The sequence below is a fragment of the Lissotriton vulgaris genome, unplaced genomic scaffold (genome assembly GCF_964263255.1).
Source record: "Lissotriton vulgaris unplaced genomic scaffold, aLisVul1.2 SCAFFOLD_936, whole genome shotgun sequence".
NCBI classification, from domain to species: Eukaryota; Metazoa; Chordata; class Amphibia; order Caudata; family Salamandridae; genus Lissotriton; species Lissotriton vulgaris.
Genome location: NW_028251257.1, coordinates 261,916 through 284,837, shown reverse-complemented (window position 1 = coordinate 284,837; position 22,922 = coordinate 261,916). Strand labels below are relative to the sequence as shown.

The 22,922-nt window shown below is 45.4% G+C and overlaps 1 protein-coding gene across 2 annotated transcripts in view; it reads right to left on the bottom strand.

The window, feature by feature from the left end:
* Positions 1–277: 277 nt before the first annotated feature.
* The window catches only part of LOC147662962 (uncharacterized), a 260,578-nt gene continuing 237,933 nt past the window's right edge, over positions 278–22,922 (bottom strand). For both annotated transcript variants that reach the window (XR_015305451.1, XR_015305450.1), the window contains one exon: positions 278–1,172. The gene's annotated coding sequence lies outside the window, so the exon portion shown is untranslated. The remainder of the gene's footprint in view (positions 1,173–22,922) is intronic.

The window sequence follows — 22,922 nt, the reverse complement described above, 5'->3', positions numbered from 1 at the left end:
CCTGTGAGTCAAACTCAGCCCACACCTGCTCTTCTTACCCCAGCTGTTACCACCCATCAGCCTATGGACACCACCACTTCCTGTGTCCAAACCAATACCACACCAATCTTGGGCTCCCAGTCCTGGCTGCAGTTGAACAAACATCACCCCCACCTCCAGTTAAAACAGAAACCAGTGGGATGGGGCACAATGGGTCAAGGGCACAGGGTAGTGGGCGTAGGGGTCATGTGAGCGAATCTGTGGGCCAGCAACACAATAATATTTCCATTCACCATGATTGACTTTTATAACTTTTTGTTAGTTTTGTATTTCTTTTCTCAATGTATTTATTATTGTTTCCTTCCATCACACATAATAAAATGTAAACAATTACAATGATTGTTTATTCATAAATAAATGTCATGTAGCTAATGTTTCTCACATTCTCCTAAAGTGACAAACTGAGCAAATAGCGCTAACCCAATTGATCTATGTTAATAAATTATAAGAAATACATGTTTATCATAGTTTACAGAATACATTACAACTCATTTATAATCCAAATCATCAGTACCATTTTAACATTTACAGTTCCATACATTGTACCATGAAAGAATAGGATATCATCCAAAACATCAGATTCAATTGGCAAACTATCATTGATTTCTGTCATCAGCTGGAACCTGATATTCAGGCTCAGAATAATAATCCAACATCAATACCACCAGTAGTGACAATCCTGGTGTTACTCCATTTTCTGACCATAGGATCATTTCAAGACATTGTTGTAGTATCTGGTGCAATGTCACAACCAATTTTAAGTGGTGTGATACAAGAAGTTCTTTCTACAATAATGAAACACATCAACAGCTTCATACACTTAACACAAAAGGAGGATTTAGCCAATGTCAAAGTAGATTAATATGCTTTGGGTCGAAAACCACATATGGTTAGAGAAATTTAAGCATCCCATATTGGTGGCACCATTCGACAGAAAACAAGTCTACTGCATTCGTAAGAACTTCAACTGTTCAAGTTGTCTTTTTACAAGATAATGTGAACCCAAAGTTTGTGTGTGTCTTTCAAAGGATCAATCCATGTTCTTTTTGTACTTTGCAACAGCAGCATATAACTGTAAATGTCAAAACTCTACTTTGAAATGTCCAAATGAAGATGACATGGGGTGATGGGACCTAAACCAGAAAAAAACAAAAAACATTAATTAAATTACATTACAAAAAAAAAGATTAATTAAATTACATTACAAAACACCTTACAAATTAATAATTTTGAGGGCACATTTTCTAAGAACAATAAAAGGTAAACAAATTGAATTACTCCATTAACCACTTAACCGTAGTGCAAATTCTGACGCGGTGCGCCGGTTTGATTAGGTGGGCGGGGCCGTGTCGGCCAACAGACGTGCGCAGTACTAAGAAGGTAGTGCTCGCGACGGTCGTTGGCCAACGGGTGCAGCAAAGGGGGTAATCAATGAGTTAAAACTTTGATCGACAAACATCTTTGGCCTAGATTTCATCAACTTGGCATTTCTAAAAAATGTCCAGCACAGACTGTTGCTCTAATTAGATTAAAAGTTGGTTTAACCTTAATGTCATAATGTTTTTTATACTTACAATCATGTGAATAAGTTGTCAATAACATGTTGATGTAAGTCAATTCCTTCCTCTTTACCACCATCATCTTCATTTGGCATTTCACCATCCTCACCCGGTGGCTCTTCATGGTCTCCATCCTCTGTGGAGTATGGGATGTTCTATCGCAGGGCTATGTTGTGCAACATGCAGCAGGGTATGGTGATTTGGCACACTTTATTAGGTAAGTAAAGGAGGGCTCCGCCAGTCTTATCCAAACAGCGAAATCTGGCCTTTAGGAGGCCAAAAGCCAGCTCACCTGGCCTTGGTGTTCTTCCTTGTGCCTCATTAAAGTGGACTTCCCCTGGTATTGTTGGATTCCTCATGGAACAACTATGGCCAGTTAAGATAAGCTGCGTCTCCTATTTTCAGGGTTCCTGCCACAGCTCACCTCTCTCGACTATCACAATATACCGGCATGACTCATATCATTCCTCTCAACACTTATGAATGAACAAATGTATTGTACCTTGACTTTTGACCATATTACATGCTGTTGGTAATAGTTACCTGCAGCTGGTGTTCGTCGGTTTGTTTGAAAAGGTTTAATAGCTTTTATAAATGTTTTACCATGCATATGCAAGGTCAGGTTTCAGGCGACACGGAAACATCCAGAAATCCACTAGATTAAGCATCAACCAACCAGCATAGATGACCTCAACATGAACCTTTTGGAAGACAGCCCTCATCAAATTAATTCCCCTGCACCTGTTCCTTGCTATAAACAAGTAGAATGTGATCTTTGTGAACATTCTAAAACACCTTCTAGAAGACAGTCTAATCAAATTAATCATCTGCACCTGTTCCTTGCTTTAATCAATTATAACACAACCTTTGTGAACACTCTAAAGCACCTTCTAGAAGGCAGCCACATCAAGTGAATTATATGCATCTGTTACTTACAACAAACAATTAGAATGTGACCTTTATGAATGTTCTAAATCAGCCTTATTTAAAGACTGTTCACACTCCTCCCCTTCACTTAGTCTCTTCGCCTGCCACTTTCCTGTTTCCTGGCATCCAGGATTCTGTCTTGCCATTTTCCTTGATCCTCCTGCTTCAACCTCACTGCAAAGAACGTCCCGCCTTAACCTCGCACCTGTCGCCCTCATGGTCTACTGCGGTCATCTTACCCATTTTCAAAAAGGGAGTGAGTATTGTGATGGTGGATCATGTTTTACCATCTGATTACCAAAAAGAGCATTTTGATCAACCTTGATAGACTGAAGGTCTCATATGGCCCTGTTAGGGAAAATCTGAAAATATGCTAAATTTACCATTTTATTTCACCATATACAGTCAGTAAGTAACAGCCCACCCATTCCTTGAACCCCTGCATCTACGCCTAAGCCAAAGGCCAAAGACCACCACTTCATGATAATAAAATCCACAAGGCTCTGATGATTTCAAACATGCATTTCTCTTGCGCTGGACGCGACGCGGTAGCTTGAGCAAACACGCAAGTACCGTAGCTTTCCACAGAACAATTGCAAGACACCCATATGCGCAAGTACATAGGGCCAGCTGGTACGAGTTGGTACATCTTGGACCATTGCTACATTATTGTTTTGAAACATAGCTTGCTCAAATGAAAGCCACAGCATCTTGCGGTACTAGCACCTGTCTTAAGTTCCGCTCTTACATATATTTTTAGAGATATTTACATGACAAGATGTTCATTGTTTATACTTTGAGGTCAAGCATGACCCACCACCCACTCAGCCACCTGACCATTTCCGTTTCCTAGGATATGCGGTCAGGACACCTGCACCAGAAAGTGCGTCAGAATAGTGTCATGGTTCTGCATTTTCAGTTATAAACGACCCAGCACCTCAACTAGAAGCCAGAACTCTCCTGCAAGTGCTTGGCACAAGCGTGGGTTCTCCGGCCAGCCGTTTATCTGATTTGGGACTTCAAAAGCCTCTCTCAGGTGGTACCTCCCAAGCTAGATAATATAATATGCGTTTTTAAATCTCTGACTTTTCTCGGTATTTTTCATCCACACCCAATTCCTTGCATTTAGCCTCTCTTAAAACGGTGAACCTTGCATGATTAGTTCTCTAGAGGAAGGTGCATCTAGGCACTAGAATTTTATAGGAGTGTGTTCTGTATTTTCGAATATTTAGCTGATTAAAAATGTTTTTAATAAATCCTTATTCCAGCTTGTCTTATGAAATGTTGAGCATTTGTCATCAAGCATTTATTCCTGACAGAATTAAGTCAGGTTTTCTTAATGGTTTTTGCTTAGTGATAAGAAATGATATTCATATACTTGTGATTTAACGAATAAAAGTGCCACTCCAATATGAATCTTCATCATCTCATATATTTCTTCCTTGTTCCTCAGTGAAGAGTGGTTCGGTGGTTCATGACCACATCGGGGTAGCCTGTGACCACAGCTGACCACACCCAAAGGGCATCAATTTTCCCTTGAACAGTTGGCGACCACGATACGTCCTGCCAGGACTGTTATTGCCTGCGGTGGATCTGGAGTGCCTCAACAGATTGTCCCAAAGAGTCCTGTCTCCTTTGCTTTGCTGACCACGGGGTAAGCCAAGGATATTTTTATTTTTCCTTGAATTGCCCTTGGTGTCTGATTGGGAGGCGGGGTCTCTGGGGTCTCTCTGCTGGTTCCTGACCCGCTGTAGCAGTCTATCTGGCCAGGATTAGCACCCTCTATCTTTCTATCTCTTTGTGTGGTCACGGTTTTCGCCTTCCTGTCAGATACAGTGTGTCAGTTTCTTTTTACATACGTCCTGTGGGCAGTGGTCTTGATACAGGTTTTGTGGTTTGGTGGATGCCTCAGGTTATGGTCCTGGGATGTATTTTTGTTAGCCTCAGGTTTTGGTCCTGGGATGTATTTTGTTAGCCTCAGGTTTTGGTCCTGGGATGTATTTTGTTAGTCTCAGGTTTTGGTCCTGGGAAGAATTTTTGTTAGCCTCCAGTTTGAGTCTTGAGAGGTATATAATAGTGATTCCGGGGAGTTCCGATTTCAGTGTGACTTTACGTTCTCCACCTGTACGAATTATTTCAATTAGTATTGTATTTTACTCTTGATACACTGGTTTTCCACTTCGCTTCATGAGATCTGTACGTTATTTTTCTTCCACTGAGGTTCCACCTTGTGGTCTCCGTCTTTGGCCTGTGCTGTCTTTCATGGGCATTCCTCTTGTCTTTATCTCCTCTCGTAATAAAATTTTCTGCAAGGATTGGGTGGCTCTATTTTTATTTTTTTTGGTTCATTCAACTGTTCATTCTCTCTCACCATCGGGCTTTGTCACTGTGTCTGGCACAAGCACAGAAAGAGGAAGTCACTTGTGGTCTATTCAGATTCCCCCCTCCTTTCTCACCCATTCTCGCTCACCAGCTCGGCTGGTGCTGCTGCCTGCTCTCTCTCACTGACACTGCAGAGCAGCTCCCCCGCACACCCTCCCCTCCCTGAGGTCTGTTGGCTGCCTTGCGCTACCGCAAATTACTTTTTCTCCCTTTCTCTTCCACCTTTCTCCTATTCATCGTTCCAAATACCTTTTCCCTTACCTTCTCTGTACGTACTTAACACTTTTCTCTCCCTCTCTCCTTTTTTCCTTTTTCTCACATTTTTCCCCCGTGCCCATGTTCTTCTGCCCACACTTACCACTCCCGGGTTTTGCCTATCAAGGTCTTTTCATGGTGCACTTTGGTTATCAAATTTTTTTTTCATGGTGCTCCACTGTGTCTAGTGAGATTTAATATCTAGGTCCTTTTTACTGTACTTTCATTTTTTATGATGCATCTTTTTATATCTTTTTGATTTACTTTTGAAAGCATTGTCATGGTTAATATTTGTTTTTTATTCATGTCGTCTGTCCGTTGCCTTGCTCTTTGTAATAATTGTGCTTTGAAGTTGCCTCTTTGTGCTTATAATAACATAGCGCCTCATTTCTAATTGCCACCTCTTTGCCCTTGTCCTGCACCACCTCCCACCACTGCCCAGTGTCCTCACCGCCATTCCTTTTCCCACTGCTGTCTGGTTTGTATGATGACTGTCCTCTCCCTTTCTTTATTGCAATGCTGCTAGGTAGTTTGCCTTCTCACAACACCCACCGCACTTGCATTTCACTGCCACTCACCTCAGAAGAGGTTTTTTGTCTATCATTTTGCCACTGCAACTGATAGCCAAAAAGGGGGGAACAAGTACTCCTCCACTCTTAGCCCCTTGCCTCCCTCTTCGCTCCTTCTATACCAGATGCTTAACACCCCCCACGACAGAGATGCCCAACATCCCCCCACGTATTATCAATTGCTCTATACATCTGGTGCACAACGTTCCTGTCACGGTCCATAACACCACTTTTAACACTCTAACTAAACTTGATGTCGGGCGCCAAGATATCCTAGCCACCACTTGGGACCTTCTGGCGTTCATCTTCACTCCCAACACCCAGGTCCACATCTCTACACTTAACGTGACTGACGTATTTGCCGCCACACATACTCATTTGGGAAAGGTGCCTCTGAATGAAAGAATTGCCGCGCCTGATGCCATTTGTGTTTTTAAAATTGAGCAAACTGGATGCACTGAATACTGAATTGAGCACTTTGAAATTTTAACTTTGTTCGGACGATACTCACCGCTAAGCTCGCTCACCACTTCCTGGTAGACACGCCACCTCTGTTGAGCGCCAATCAGGGAAGAGGGGGGGTGGAGACAAGGCTGTCAACGCCTACTAATGCCGGCAAACAGCGCAGGGAACTCATTTGGGAAAGGTGCCGCTGAATGAAAGAATTGCCGCGCCTGATGCCATTTGTGTTTTTAAAATTGAGCAAACTGAATGCACTGAATACTGAACTGAGCACTTTGAAATGTTATCTTTGTTCGGACGATACTCATCGCTAAGCTCGCTCACCACTTCCTGGTAGACACGCCACCTCTGTTGAGCGCCAATCAGGGAAGAAGAGGGTGGAGACAAGGCTGTCGACGGCTACTAATGCCAGTAATTATACGGGAGCACAGCGGACGCGCGCCGATGGCGTGCCGAAGGCGCACCAAAGGCAAGACTGTCTGCACCTGTCCGTGGCCGGCAGGGGCAAGGGGCAAGTCACTATGCCCAATTTAGGACCTACTCCGCAGCCACCCTAAAAAAACTTGATTCAATGGAGTCAACACTTAACAATGCCATTTTGTAGAAACAATCGCAATGGATACTCACCGCTAAGCTCGCTCACCACTTCCTGGTAGACACGCCACATCTGTTGAGCGCCAATCAGGGAAAAGAGGGTGGAGACAAGGCTGTCAATGGCTACTAATGCCAGTAATTATACGGGAGTGCAGCGGATGCGCGCCGAGGCAAGCCTGTCTGCACCCGTCCGTGGCCGGCAGGGGCAAGTCACTAAGCCCAATTTAGGACCTACTCCGCAGCCACCCTAAAAAACTTCATTCAATGGATTCAACACTTAACAATGGCATACTTACCAGCTTAAGCATTAATAGCATAAGTGAACTTAGATCATCATTCCCCGAAATCACCCCTAAGAACATCACGGCCCACATCAAGCCCAAGGCCGAGAAGGAAGAACAAGCCCTCTCAATCATTTACTTAAATGCCCGTTCTCTGCCCAAACATCAACTTGATATATACAATCTGCTGGTGACAGAAAAAACAGATATACTTCTACGCACAGAAACCTGGTTAACACAGGACTCTGCCCCGGACATATTAGCTGCACTACCTAACGAATACTATATTATCCAAGCAAAGCACCCACAGGGAAAAAAGGGAGGGGGAGTAGCAGCCATTATACATCACAGCCTCAAATTTACAGCACGTACTCCCCTGGACCTACCTCAGTCGGACAACTTAGTACTCAGACTTGAATCACACACCACCCCTTTGGTCTGTGTGCTACTCTACAGACCTCCACAGAACATGCCACAATTCCCAAAATCGCTGAGAGAGCAAATGCACAACTAGTTACCAACCACGCCAAACTACTATTAGTCGGTGACTTCAACTATTGGGCCAATGACCCAGCGGGGGGAACCTACTCTACCGAGCTAACTGATCTACTCACAGGGCTAAACCTAAAACAGAGCATCCTTACTGCAACACACAATAAAGGGCATACTCTGGACCAAGTATGGTCTAACAGCCTGCCTTTAGATAACTTAGAAGTCACACAGTGCATTTGGTCTGACCATCACCTTATTAGATTTATCTTAACCATTTCCAACCATACAACAACTACTAAATACGACCGGGCTCACATAGTAGCTGGAACATGATTAACAAAGATCAATTTGTAGAGTCACTAATTAGAACCACCCCCTCAGCTCAACCTTCTGTTAATCAAGGCGAGGTTGATCTATCAAACTGGCTGACGACCGACCGCAATAAATTTGCCCCCCTCAAGAAACTACACAAGGTCCCGTCGCCACAAAGCCCATGAGTGGTTCTCACCTGAATTAAAAAGCTTAAAACTTGAACTACGTCAAGCTGAGAGAAAGTGGAGACATAAATACTCCCCAGAGGATAAAACCAAGTACCTACAGGCACGAGGTATTTATATAAAAGCAATAATAACAACCAAAGCCAATTTCTTCTCGTCTAAAATTATCAATTCCACAAATCGCTCTAAACATATCTTTTCAGTCATCAATGAACTATTGAGTCCAGACAGAATCACAGTGAAACCTACTCCCTCTCAACCCCTATGTGATTCCTTAAACTCTTTTTTTATCGAAAAAATTAATACCATCAAAAATAGTATTCCCAATTGCCCGAGCCCGGCGTACCACATGAAACCTAAGAACCCGGAAAAGCAGGTACAATTTCCACCAATAACCCAAGAAATTTTCACTGACCTACTAGCCAAAGTAAAATCTGGATCCCCTAGAGACTGCTGCCCTCCAAGGATCCTCAAAGAAATATTCACGGAATGCCCAAATCCAGCCGTGACTCTCCTTAATGAGTCACTACGCCAGGGTCTGGTCCCGGAGTCCTTCAAAAAAGCCTTAATTATCCCCCTATTAAAAAAAACAGGGGCTGATCCTAATATGCTAATGAATTTCCAGCCAACATCACTGCTCCCATATCTGGCTAAACAGCTTGAAGCCCATGTAGCTAATTTCCCAATCTGCCTTTTTAGAGCAATCAGAATATCTAGATACTCATCAGGCAGGCTTCCGTCCTGCTTACTCCACAGAGGCGGTGATTCTGTCAGTATTAGATAATCTGAGGGATAAGGCAGACAGAGGTCTCCCCTGGTGCTCCTGGATCTCTCAGCCACCTTTGACACAGTCGATCATAACATTCTGATCGACCGTGTCAGGGAAGCGGGGGTTGAAGGCCCTGCCTTAGAATGGATAACATCATTCCTTGCAACCCGATCCCAATCAGTTCAGCTGGGCAGCTTCACGGCCCCCATGATTAGGACCACCTGCGGAGTCCTGCAGGGCTCATCGCTTTCACCTCACTTATTCAATCTCTACCTTCTTCCCCTAGTCCACGCATTGAAAGAAAGGAAGTTTCAAACTTTCAATAACGCGGGCGATTTTCAGCTGACATTTCAGATCAGCGACTCCCCAACTTCCATTCATGAATTTCAATCGACAATGCTATACATCCGGGACTCGATGAATAGTAATCAACTAAAATTAAACCCGGATAAAATAGAACTAATTCTGACGGGTGGGCTACGTAACCCCTGGAGCCCTCTGTTCTGGCCCAAGGAATTAGGACACCCCCTGACTCCGTCCAATCACGCCAAAACTCTGGGAGTGCTGGTCAACAGTGACCTAACCATGACAACTCATATTGGGTCTGTCATTTCATCCTGTTTTTTTTCAACTAAGGAAACTAAAGAAAATCAGCAGGTACCTCACCCATGAAACTAAACTTCTGGCAGTCATCACTATGCTGATCTCTCAAATTGACTACGCCAAATCCCTATATTTTGGCCTCCCAGCTTACCTCACTCATCGTCTGCAACTGGTACAGAACCAGGCAGCCAGACTGGTCTTACAGGTAAACAAACGTCAACATATCACTCCCCTCCTGGAAAAACTTCACTGTCTCCCCATATCTCAGAGATGTGCCTTCAAATTGGGCTGCATCATTTTCAAATCCTTGAACGTCAAAAGCCCGAAATTCATTAATAGCCTGATCAAAAGACACAACCCAATCCGTAACTTAAGATCCGCTCACCTTCATCTCCTGATGACGCCTCCCTTTAAACAAAAATGATTTGGAGGATCGAGATTCGCGACATTGGCCGCAAAATACTGGAACTCCATGCTGCTAGAGATTAGATCATGTACTGACCTCATGACATTCCGTAGACTTCAAAAGACATGGCTCTTCCCACAGGCTTATGAGTAACTTCATCTAAAGCATATCACGGTCACCCTTTCCCAGTAGCGCCAAGAAACCAACCCGGTGCACGAGCGCTTTATAAATCAATTATAACATAACATGACATCCATTTTTTCCCCTTCATCTCCAGACACCATTTGATCTGCCCTACTTTGGCCGGGCCACTCTGACAACTCGTCTAGCTCTTCCACGTCCCAATCCGCTCATTCTACCCATTCCGGTCTCTCAGAGCATTCCGCCACCTGCCCCATTCTTATCACTGACGGTGAAGATTCATCAGATTCATCAGATTCCTCACAGTCTGTGGCTTCATCCAAAGCGTTATCCCCACATCTTGTTGCCCTTGATCCCCCCACACCCTCGGCCTCAGACTGCAGTACTTTCCATCCATATTCTCAAGAACACCAGTCACTCTTCTTAGGGGCAGTACGGATGAGGATTCACAAGATTCTACATCCCTGTTCACTGTTGTAAGCCCACCCCATTGCCCGAACACAAGATAAGGAAATGACCAATAACTCCTATAACAATATCACTATATACCTGATCAACAATCACATTGTGGTTCTCTCTGACGGTCACCCGTCTTCTTTCATTCACGTGACACCCCACACTAGCACTGTCCTTCTCACAATATTTCAGGCACTCGGCATTGACTACAGTCATACTAGACAGATCACTCTATCTATCGCACCAGCATTTTCACACCCCCTTGAGTCTAAAAACAAGTACCTTGAAAGACAGTAGGAAATAGCACTTCTGCTACATGTCTGCACCACCTACCCTTCACTACCAGAAAGCCCCATGCAGGCACTTCAGGCAGTGTATGAGAAAAGAATATTTGGCACTTCAGTGCACAAAACACCAGATCGGATCTACATACGGATCTGCCTACTATCCCCAGGCTTAGAAATACACACCACATTCACTTCCTCCTGTCCACGAAACCCATTTTTAAGTTATATTTTGTTTTCCTTGCTCATCTTCATTTCAAATTCCTTGATTCCTCCCCTGAAGGAATATATAGGGGACCTGAGGAATTGGATTTAAGACTAATACTTACCCTCATTATTCTTGATGCCATAAGAGACGAACTTATAAAAGATCTATATCCCAACTTTCTGAGAAATTAGGTGGGGTAAAACATAGACAGGGTGCGCCAACACTTTCTTGCAGTAACACATCCTCACAGGATTACATTGCACTACAATACATACTAGTGTCCCTATGAATAGGATACTGAGTTCTACTGTATATAAAATGCATACTGGCTTTTACATATATTTTATCTTAAAATTGAAAGTTGGCAAAGACTGATAATTCTATCAAGCTTTTGAACGAAATACCCACTTCAGTCTCAGATTGCCTATGCCAGTTTTGGTGGCCAGCTCCTCTTCCCTGGTTGCACCCCTGCACAGGATCAAGAATTACAGGACGGTATAGACCTCTGTGTTATTGAGGGTATAGGAGAGGACCTTATACCAGATCTCACCTTCAGCCACTAATGAAGAAGAGCATAGGCAGAGTGTGTTTCACAACTAAGACCCCCATTAAAAAGATCATCTTGCATTTATACATTTAACTGCCTCATTAGGGTCACACAGGGCCAAATGGAACTCAACAGGATTGAATAGTAGGCTTTTCTACCACATTGCCCCTAATGCCTGTGTGGCCTCCTTCAGCCCTCTATCTAAGCATCTTCGGCTGAAGTTCTAATTGCTTCTAGTACTTTTAAAGTGTCTCTTTCTCTCTCCTCTGCATTGCCCTTGTTCTAGAACATTGTTGCAATTACATGTGCGTACCTAGCCTTACAGTCAAGTGTAGGTTTCATTTTGAAAGTATTTCCATTTTTTGTTACAATTACATGTGCGTTCCTAGCATTACAGTCAAGTGGAGGTTTCATTTTGAAAGTATTTTCATTGATTCAAAATATTTTTTGCATTGCATGAGTTTGCATTGCACTCCAGAAAAGTGTCTTTAAATGCCAAGACTTTGCTCTGACTCATTATCGAATGTTAAAAAAGGGTTCTTCTGCCATATAAATGAGAAAGGTATTTTGCTCTATCATTTGCACATCTATTTTGTCATAAATTTGCAAAATAACCCCCTCAAATTAAGCTGCCTTGGTTCAGTGTCCCAGGACCGTAAAATGTCACCCTTTCATTGAATTTAAATGTACTTTGAAGTTGTAAATTCGTTCAGGGTTAACATTTTTGCATTTAGGGATTTCTGGCTGATTACTATTGTACTTTTAAAAAGTCATTCTAAACAAATAAGTTGTCATGTTAGCTGCACCTGTCAGTCAGATGACTGCAGTCACCACATTTCCCCAGACTACCCTGAATGCACCCGCAGCCAAAACACAGCCTACGCTGCAACAAATGCAACAGTAGTTCACCATGCAATTCGTCCAAGCCCAATTACAGCCTGCCATACAATACGTACAGGCCCAGCCACAACAAGACGTACAATACATCCAGGCTCTACTACAGCCAGCTGTAGAGCACATACAGCCACAGCCCCCAGTATAGTACATGCAATCACAACATCCCTACAGTAATGACCAACATTATTATAGCAATAACAGAAAGAACGCCAACAGAAAATGGGGTATACAGGGAAGAATGAATGGAATGATACAGCTGAGGTTCCAACCACAGCCAAGACAACACACTTGTTATTATTGCTACAGAATAGGCCACATGCAAAGAGAGTGCCACGCTTCTGGATCACCCATGCCATCTTTCGGGCGATCTGGATAGCGACACTGAGGCTCTGCAGCTGTGGCTCATTGATAGGCTGGACGATCTGGCCCCCAAGGCAGCCCCCCGATCCACGGTGGCACGGCAATCTGCACCGTGGTTTACGGAGGCTCTTCGTGTGGCTCGCAGCCAATGTAAGGTGGCCGAGAGGGCCTGGCGACGTTTGTATGATGGGGAGGCTAAACTCGCCTACAAGGCGGCGGTGAAGGCCTACCATCGGGACATTCTGGGAGCTAAGAGGGACTATTTGGCGAGGAGGATCGAGGCATCCGCGAACTCCTGTAAGGAGATCTTCACCATTGTGAAGGAGTTCACGACCCCTAGTTCCCAATCGCCCCCTCTAGTTTCTTCAGATACGTGGGCAGGTGATCTTGCCGGCTTCTTTACTAATAAGATCAAGGCGATTCAGGCCTCCTTTGTGGAAGGACCGGAGGATGGAAGCGGCATCACCGGGGCTGGGTGCGGACTTCCGCACACACCGACGGCGGTGCTGTCTGATTTTCCTGCTGTTTCCAGCGATGTGTCCAGGCAGCTGTTGGCCAATTTGAAATCTGGCTCGCCACTTGACCCCTGCCCCGCCAAATTTTTGGCTGGGATGGCGGAGGTGGTGAATCCGCTGGTTAATCCCATCCTCAACGCCTTGCTGAGGGAGGGGAGGGTCCCTAGCTCTTGGAAAAGAGCGATGGTGATCCCCCTCCTAAAGAAACCGGGTCTCGACGTCGAGGTTCTGGCCAATTATAGGCCAATTTCACTTCTTCCGGCCCTCAAGAAGATCGCGGAAAAACACGTCCACGGTGTCCTGTCGCGCTTTCTGGAAGCTAACAATCTGCTCCATCCGTCTCAATCCGGTTTCCGTCCTAATTTCAGTACGGAAACGGCATTGCTAGAGGTCACTGAGATCATCAGGGGGACTCTTGATGTCGGCGGGAGGGCCATGCTGGTCATGTTAGATCTATCGGCGGCCTTCGACACCGTCCCCCATAGGGCGCTCTTAGCGAGGCTTTATGACATCGGCCTTAGGGGGACGGCGCTCAGGTGGTTTACATCCTTCCTTGAAGGCCGCCGCCAGACGGTCTGGGTTTCCCAGAGCTCTGCCGAGATGCCGCCATTGGGAGTTGGGGTTCCACAGGGATCTGTGTTGAGCCCCACGTTGTTTAACATCTTTATGTCCCCTTTGGCGGCCTTGGTGGAAGCATATGGGGCCCAGATCGTCTCTTACGCCGACGACACGCAACTCCTCTTCACATGCGGGAAAGACCAGGAGTTTGATGGAGGGAGAATTCGGGACTGTCTTACATTGGTCTTTGACTGGTTCCAACGGAACAGTCTAAGGGCCAACTCGAGCAAGTCCGAGGTTCTATTCTTCGGTTGCGGTGTCGATCTGGAGTGGCAGCACTGGTGGCCGTCCGACATGAGCCCTCCTGCACAGTCTTCCTTGGTGGCTAAAAACCTGGGTGTCAAGCTGGACAACCAGCTATCGCTGCGAACACATATTCTGGGTCTGGCTGGCACCTGTTATGGAATCTTGAAAATGCTCCGTAAATTCCTGCCCCTGCTGTCTGAGGAGCACAGGCGTATTACTGTGCAGGCTCTCGTCGGTTCTAGGCTTGATTATGCTAATGCCCTCTTCCTTGGCCTCCCTGATTACCTAGTTCAGCGCCTACAGGTGGTACAGAACTCTGCCGCCCGGGCTATCTTTGGCCTGCGTAGACGAGCCTGAGCTTCCGGGCTGCTACAGGCGCTACATTGGCTGCCTGTCCGGAAGCGGATCCAGTTTAAATCCCTGACTCTGATGCACAAAGCCCTGTTTGGATCAGGGTCTGGATACCTGCGGCGGAGACTAGCCTTCTATCAACCAGTCCGCTCCTTGCGCTCGGAATCCCTTTACAAAGCGGTGGTCCCTCGGGTGAGGAAGGCCCGCACGGGAGGGCGCTCTTTCAGCTGCAAAGCCCCACAGCTGTGGAACTCGCTTCCTCTTTCGCTGCGCAGCACTGCCAATTTGTTCCAGTTCAGGAAGAGCCTGAAGACCTGGCTTTTTAATCTTTAGGCTGTTCTTATTGTTTCAGTTTCAGTTCTCTCTCTCATTTTTTGCTGTGTTGTGTTATTTTTATTCTGAGATGCAGGTGGAAAGCGCCGGGACACTCTTTTCGAGTAGCCGTGCGCTATACAAGAACGCTGTAACATAACATAACATAACATAACTAGACTTCGAGACCAAGGACAGCAACTTATGGGTCCCGCCCAACAAGAACTAAGCCCCTATGATTGCCCAAGTCCAATAATAGTTCCTGTGAATGCACGTTCCCATGCAACAGCAACAACAGACACCTATATACAAAATGATGCCCCAAAAAGAAAAATTACTGCAGCCCCAAGATACTAAGTACAATATAATTTACTCCTACCTGTATCCGAATTCAGTACCAGCTAAAGAAGGTACAGGCAATGGCCTGAATGCAAAAACAGATCTGCGAGGGTGTCACAACAGAGCACTGACAGTTGATGTTAGCGATTACAAAATGGGGTTTTCTAAATTATGGCTCGTGTTCAAGTTGAATGGTGCCACTGGCCTTAGAGCAATGTAGATGTCGGAGAGGATGGTAAACATTAAAAAAGGAATGGAATTACCAGGATAAGACTCTCCCCCGATTTCTTATGCACAGAAATAGGGAGAGAATAGGGGGATAAAATGATGGAATGGAATACACACTAGCATATATAGGCCCTTTGGAGTACAAGACTAGAATGTGTTTGATGTGATATTAAATATTCTGGTTAGCATAGCGTATAATTATACAGCACATCTTTCTAGATGTTACAAGGTAACAAAAGAGTTAACAGGCTTTCTCTTTGGAAGTCGCACTCTTGAGCCGACCACAGATTCTGGGCGTTGAGCCGGGCAGGAAATGCACTTCCTGTGGTTTGTAACGGGAGTTTGAGGCAGTTAGAACACCGATCACAGGATCACACAAAAGGCCGAAATATATATATTCACAGGTGATATCAATCACCGATGGAGGCGGAGCGAACTTGTACTATTTCTGTTGGGACAAGACACACCTTGCAATTAAACCTCCTTTTCCTGTTTCACTCTGGGCGCTAAAGAGGCCACACGGCCGAAATGCATACGCCCGCTGCCATGTTAATTGGAATAAAGAATCTCCGTCTTGCTTCCCTACTGCGGCCTCTGCCTTTGTTTGTTGGAGGGGTTTTCGACATTTATGCAACGCCAGCCAGCGGCGTCCCACAGAGGTCCCTGCACACAAGATGCCTGGGTCTATACTGGCGTTGGTGTTTCGGCAGCAGTTCTTTTGTTTCAAGTTATTGAAAAGACCCAGTGCCACCTCTCTAATTCAGGCGGAAAAAGAAGCGGTGTCGGAGTCACTGTATTCCGCGCTGGGTGAGATGCACAGTCATACTTACCCCCGCTGAAGAGATCCCTGGAGGAGATGGTTGTGCAGTCAGGGAGCTCGAGGAGATGCCATATTCCTGTAGGCAGCGCAGGACATCAGCTGAAGGTTTCACAGAAACCAGAAGTTTGCGCACCCACTTGGCCGCCCGATCCTGACTCACAACTGCATTCTGGGACTTGCAGTCAAATTCGACACTTCAGGATTTTTCACAGGTGATATCAATCACCGATGAAGGCGGAGCGAACTTGTACTATTTCTGTTGGGACAAGACACACCTTGCAATTAAACTTCTTTTTCCTGTTTCACTCTGGGCGCTGAAGAGGCCACACGGCCAAAATGCATACGCCCGCTGCCATGTTAATTGGAATAAAGAATCTCCGTCTTGCTTCCCTACTACGGCCTCTGCCTTTCTTTGTTGGAGGGGTTTTCGACATTTATGCAACGCCAGCCAGCGGCGTACCACAGAGGTCCCCGCACACAAGATGCCTGGGTCTATACTGGCGTTGGTGTTTCGGCAGCAGTACTTTTGTTTCAAGTTATTGAAAAGACCCAGTGCCACCTCTCTAATTCAGGCGGAAAAAGAAGCGGTGTCGGAGTCACTGTATTCCGCGCTGGGTGAGATGCACAGTCATACTTACCCCAGCTGAAGAGATCCCTGGAGGAGATGGTTGTGCAGTCAGGGAGCTCGAGGAGATGCCATATTCCTGTAGGCAGCGCAGGACATCAGCTGAAGGTTTCACAGAACCCAGAAGTTTGCGCACCCACTTGGCCGCCCGATCCTGACTCACAACTGCATTCTGGGACTTGCAGTCAAATTTGACACTTCAGGATTTTTCACAGGTGATATCAATCACCGATGGAGGCGGAGCGAACTTGTACTATTTCTGTTGGGACAAGCCACACCTTGCAATTAAACCTCCTTTTCCTGTTTCACTCTGGGCGCTGAAGAGGCCACACGGCCGAAATGCATGCGCCCGCTGCCATGTTAATTGGAATAAAGAATCTCCGTCTTGCTTCCCTACTGCGGCCTCTGCCTTTCTTTGTTGGAGGGGTTTTTGACATTTATGCAACGCCAGCCAGCGGCGTACCACAGAGGTCCCTGCACACAAGATGCCTGGGTCTATACTGGCGTTGGTGTTTCGGCAGCAGTACTTTTGTTTCAAGTTATTGAAAAGACTCAGTGTCACCTCTCTAATTCAGGCGGAAAAAGGAGCGGTGTCGGAGTCACTGTATTCCGCGCTGGGTGAGATGCACAGTCATACTTACCCCCGCTGAAGAGATCCCTGGAGGAGATGGTTGTGCAGTCAGGGGACTCGAGGAGATGCCATATTCCTGTAGGCAGCGCAGGACATCAGCTGAAGGTTTCACAGAACCCAGAAGTTTGCGCAACCACTTGGCCGCCCGATCCTGACTCACAACTGCATTCTGGGACTTGCAGTCAAATTCGACACTTCAGGATTTTTCACAGGTGATATCAATCACCGATGGAGGCGGAGCGAACTTGTACTATTTCTGTTGGGACAAGACACACCTTGCAATTAAACCTCCTTTTCCTGTTTCACTCTGGGCGCTGAAGAGGCCACACGGCCAAAATGCATGCGCCCGCTGCCATGTTAATTGGAATAAAGAATCTCCGTCTTGCTTCCCTACTGCGGCTTCTGCCTTTCTTTGTTGGAGGAGTTTTCGACATTTATGCAACGCCAGCCAGCGGCGTACCACAGAGGTCCCTGCACACAAGATGTCTGGGTCTATACAGGCGTTGGTGTTTCGGCAGCAGTACTTTTGTTTCAAGTTATTGTAAAGACTCAGTGCCACCTCTCTAATTCAGGTGGAAAAAGAACCGGTGTCGGAGTCACTGTATTCCGCGCTGGGTGAGATGCACAGTCATACTTACCCCCGCTGAAGAGATCCCTGGAGGAGATGATTGTGCAGTCAGGGGACTCGAGGAGATGCCATATTCCTGTAGGCAGCGCAGGACATCAGCTGAAGGTTTCACAGAACCCAGAAATTTGCGCAACCACTTGGCCGCCCGATCCTGACTCACAACTGCATTCTGGGACTTGCAGGCAAATTCGACACTTCAGGATTTTTCACAGGTGATATCAATCACCGATGGAGGCGGAGCGAACTTGTACTATTAATGTTGGGACAAGACACACCTTGCAATTAATCCTCCTTTTCCTGTTTCACTCTGGGCGCTGAAGAGGCCACACGGCCAAAATGCATACGCCCGCTGCCATGTTAATTGGAATAAAGAATCTCCGTCTTGCTTCCCTACTACGGCCTCTTCCTTTCTTTGTTGGAGGGGTTTTTGACATTTATGCAACGCCAGCCAGCAGCGTACCACAGAGGTCCCTGCACACAAGATGCCTGGGTCTATACTGGCGTTGGTGTTTCGGCAGCAGTACTTTTGTTTCAAGTTATTGAAAAGACCCAGTGCCACCTCTCTAATTCAGGCGGAAAAAGAAGCGGTGTCGGAGTCACTGTATTCCGCGCTGGGTGAGATGCACAGTCATACTTACCCCCGCTGAAGAGATCCCTGGAGGAGATGGTTGTGCAGTCAGGGGACTCAAGGAGATGCCATATTCCTGTAGGCAGTGGAGGACATCAGCTGAAGATTTCACAGAACCCAGAAGTTTGCGCAACCACTTGGTCGCCCGATCCTGACTCACAACTGCATTCTGGGACTTGCAGTCAAATTCGACACTTCAGGATTTTTCACAGGTGATATCAATCACCGATGGAGGCGGAGCGAACTTGTTTCACTCTGGGCGCTGAAGAGGCCACACGGCCGAAATGCATACGCTCGCTGCCATGTTAATTGGAATAAAGAATCTCCGTCTTGCTTCCCTACTGCGGCCTCTGCCTTTCTTTGTTGGATTGGTTTTCGACATATATATATATATATATATATATATATATATATATATATATATATATATATATATATATATATATATATATAAAAAACAGCACTCCTCGCAGATAGGAAAGGAGAAGAGGCCACACGAGGGAACTGTGCAGGAGCCGTTTAATGAAAGACAGCGTAGCAAAATGCATTTCGGCAATAAGCCTTCTTCGGTTGCTGTTGCTGACACGTGATGACCCCGCCTGCATCTTCAAAATGTCCAGTACCACCCTCATTGGAAGGTAAGTAAGCTCCCGCCCCCAAGTCACATATTGATTCAACCATGGTGGTGCAAATGAAACTTCAACTCCCAGAAGACAGTGCTACTGGCGAGTATTCCAGGGGACGGCAGACAGAGTTAAAGGTAAAGATGCAGTAGTGAAGTGAGGTATACACGTAGATAGAGAGTCTTGCGCACTCCTACACATCCCTCTCAGTTCAAGCCTCGAGCGTAGTGCAGCCAAAAGTTCAACCAAAATGTAGAGCTGAACAGTCAATGCAGCCGACTCCTCGTTAAGTAACAAGCTGCCAGCTGGCAGAAGGCTGAGGCAAACACAGCACTCAAAGCGGGCAGAAAATGGTCCGGGAAACGGGAAACACAGATGCTTTGGAAGCAGGTGCCAGCTGATTTCTGCCACTTGTAGAACCGGAGCCTCCAGCGCACCTCTGGCATGTGCGCGAATTAAATAAAAAACAGCACTCCTCGCAGATAGGAAAGGAGAAGAGGCCACACAAGGGAACTGTGCAGGAGCCGTTTAATGAAAGACAGCGTAGCAAAATGCATTTCGGCAATAAGCCTTCTTCGGTTGCTGTTGCTGACACGTGATGACCCCGCCTGCATCTTCAAAATGTCCAGTACCACCCTCATTGGAAGGTAAGTAAGCTCCCGCCCCCAAGTCACATATTGATTCAACCATGGTGGTACAAATGAAACTTCAACTCCCAGAAGACAGTGCTACTGGCAAGTATTCCAGGGGACGGCAGACAGAGTTAAAGGTAAAGATGCAGTAGTGAAGTGAGGTATACACGTAGATAGAGAGTCTTGCTCACTCCTACACATCCCTCTAATATAATAAAGAGAGAGCCCAAACCTTTGAGGCGGGTAATCTCAGGAACCACAGCACCAATCACAACACCCAATACAGCGTTGGAAAGGGCAGTTACAGCAGAAGGACATAGGCTATGCAGAGGCCCACCATACACATTTAGAAGGTAAAAGAACCGTGCCAGCAAAGTAGTCCCTTGTGGGCGTGTCTGCGTTGTGCTGTGGGCGTGTGCTGGGGGCGTGACAAATGCTGAGGGCGTGTGGTACGTTCCGCCCTTCATGCCATGTCTCATATTGTGTGCTAATCCCACCCTGCTCCCTTTAAATACCCCTGCCCCCCATAATCATAACCCACCCTTACTACTTCAAATACCCCAACACCCTTAAACACTAAACCATCTTAACCCTATAAATATACCCTGTACCCCAAAACTCAAACCTATCCCTAAACCCTAAAAATCCCCTGTACCCCAAAACCCAAACCTAGCCCTGAACCCTATAAATACCCTTGTACCTCAAAACCCAAACCAACCACTAAACCCTAAAAACACCCCTGTACCCCAAAACCCAAACCTAGCCCTGAACCCTAAAAATACCACTGTACCCCAAAACCCATACCTACCCCTGAACCCTAAAATACCCCTGTACCCCAAAACCCAAACCTAGCCCTTACCCTTAAAATACCCCTGTACCCCAAAACCCAAACCTACCCATAAACCCTAAAAATACCCCTGTACCCCAAAACCCAAACCTAGCCCTGAATCCTAAAAATAACCCTGTACCCGAAAACCCAAACCTTCCCCTGAACCCTAAAATACCCCTGTACCCCGAAACCCAAACCTAGCCCTGAACCCTAAAAATACCCCTGTACCCCAAAACCCAAACCTAGCCCTGAACCCTTAAAATACCCATGTACCCCAAAACTCAAACCTACCCCTGAACCCTAAAAATACCCCTATACCCCAAAACCCAAACCTAGCTCTGAACCCTAAAAATACCCCTGTACCCCAAAACCCATACCTATCCCTAAACCCTAAAACTACCCCTGTACCCCATAACTCAAAACTATATCTGAACCCTTAAAATACCCAAACACCCCAAAACATATACCTCAGTACCCCAAAACATATACCCCTATACCCATACTTACCTTATCCAAACATTTAAAAAAAACATGCTTTTACTATTCATGCAGTTCTAGAATTGCGAACTTTAGAGCTGGGAGCTACGTTCGAATCTCGGCATCAGCTCAACATCCTGTGATTCCAGGCAAATCACTTTGTCTCCCCGTGCCTACCACAAATTAATGTGTTCTTCTGTAATGTAAATTGTGCTCAGGCCATGTGGTCGAGTTCGCGCTATACAATATTGCAAGGAAAAATAAAGTAGGGAAACTCGAGTTCACACACTACTGAACGGGCACTCTTAAGTGCATCAGCAGTGCACTGTGAATCGGAGCGTTTCACAGGCCTGTCACAGATAATAAATGCTATCAAAACGAAATCCTACCAAACAATATACTACTGGCCGGCAGCAATTCATTCCCGGACAACGTCGGGACGGGCTGCTAGTATATATATATATATATATATATATATTCACTGAAAAAACCATAGGTTATAGACCATATATAGTTAGGGATTAGCATTTAAAAAACCTTATTTTATTTGCACAAAACCATTGAAATTCCATATATAGTTAGTTGCACTAACTATATATCGCGGACCCGCAATCCACTGCTAATGATGTCACATATTACATCATTCATGACATGGTCAGTGACATCACTGATGACATCACTGATGACATCTCAAATGACATCACTGATGACATCACTGATGACATCACTGATGACAACACCCAGTGACTGTATGTTTCTGTAAAGTTAAAATATGTCTTACATATTGAAGAATGAGTGGATGTATAAGTGTCTGGATGAAGGATTTAGTAGGTGCATGACTGACTGTATGAGAGAATGATTAAATGTGTCTCACTGAGTGTATGGGTTAGTGATTAAAGTGTCTTAATTTGGCAATCATTATTTATGTTGTTCTGTAAACTGCTGCATGTTTAAATCAGTAGCTATATCAGTAACTATATGGGTTATTGAATGGTTGCCCAAGTATTTGTATGGGAGACTGAGTATGTGTGTGGGTGGCTGGGAGGTGTATAACTCTGTGCATAGATGTGTGAGCAGTTGATTCCCTAGGTGTATGGGTTCAAAAGTGCATGTAGAAACAGCTGTATGGACAGTTGACTGTGTGCATGAGTATATTGGTGAGTGAATGGATATCTCAGTGCTACATGTCAAAGTAAGTACATATGTAAAACACACTCCATGTGAGAGTTGACATATATAAATAACTGAACATAAGAGCCAGTGAATGTGTGAGTGGCTGTATGAATCATTGTGAACTTGTATCAAGGATTGTATAAGAGAGTAAATATGTGTTACTATATGTTTGAATAAGTAAGGTGTGTATAACTGTATAGTTGAGGAAATGGAGATGTGATTGATTCTTTGCATGACTGACTAGGTGTGTGAGTAACTCCATGGATGTGTGACAGTCTGTGAGTGCCTGTTTACACTGAGTGTATCTAAGGTTATATTAGAGTCTGAAGATGTATTATCACATAAATGATATCATCAGTGATGTAATCAGTAATGTCAAATGAGATGTCAGTGATGTCATCAGTGATGTCATTTGAGATGTCATCAGTGATGTCATCAGTGATGTCATTTGAGATGTCATCAGTGATGTCATCAGTGATGTCACTGACCATGTCATGAATGATGTAATATGTGACATCA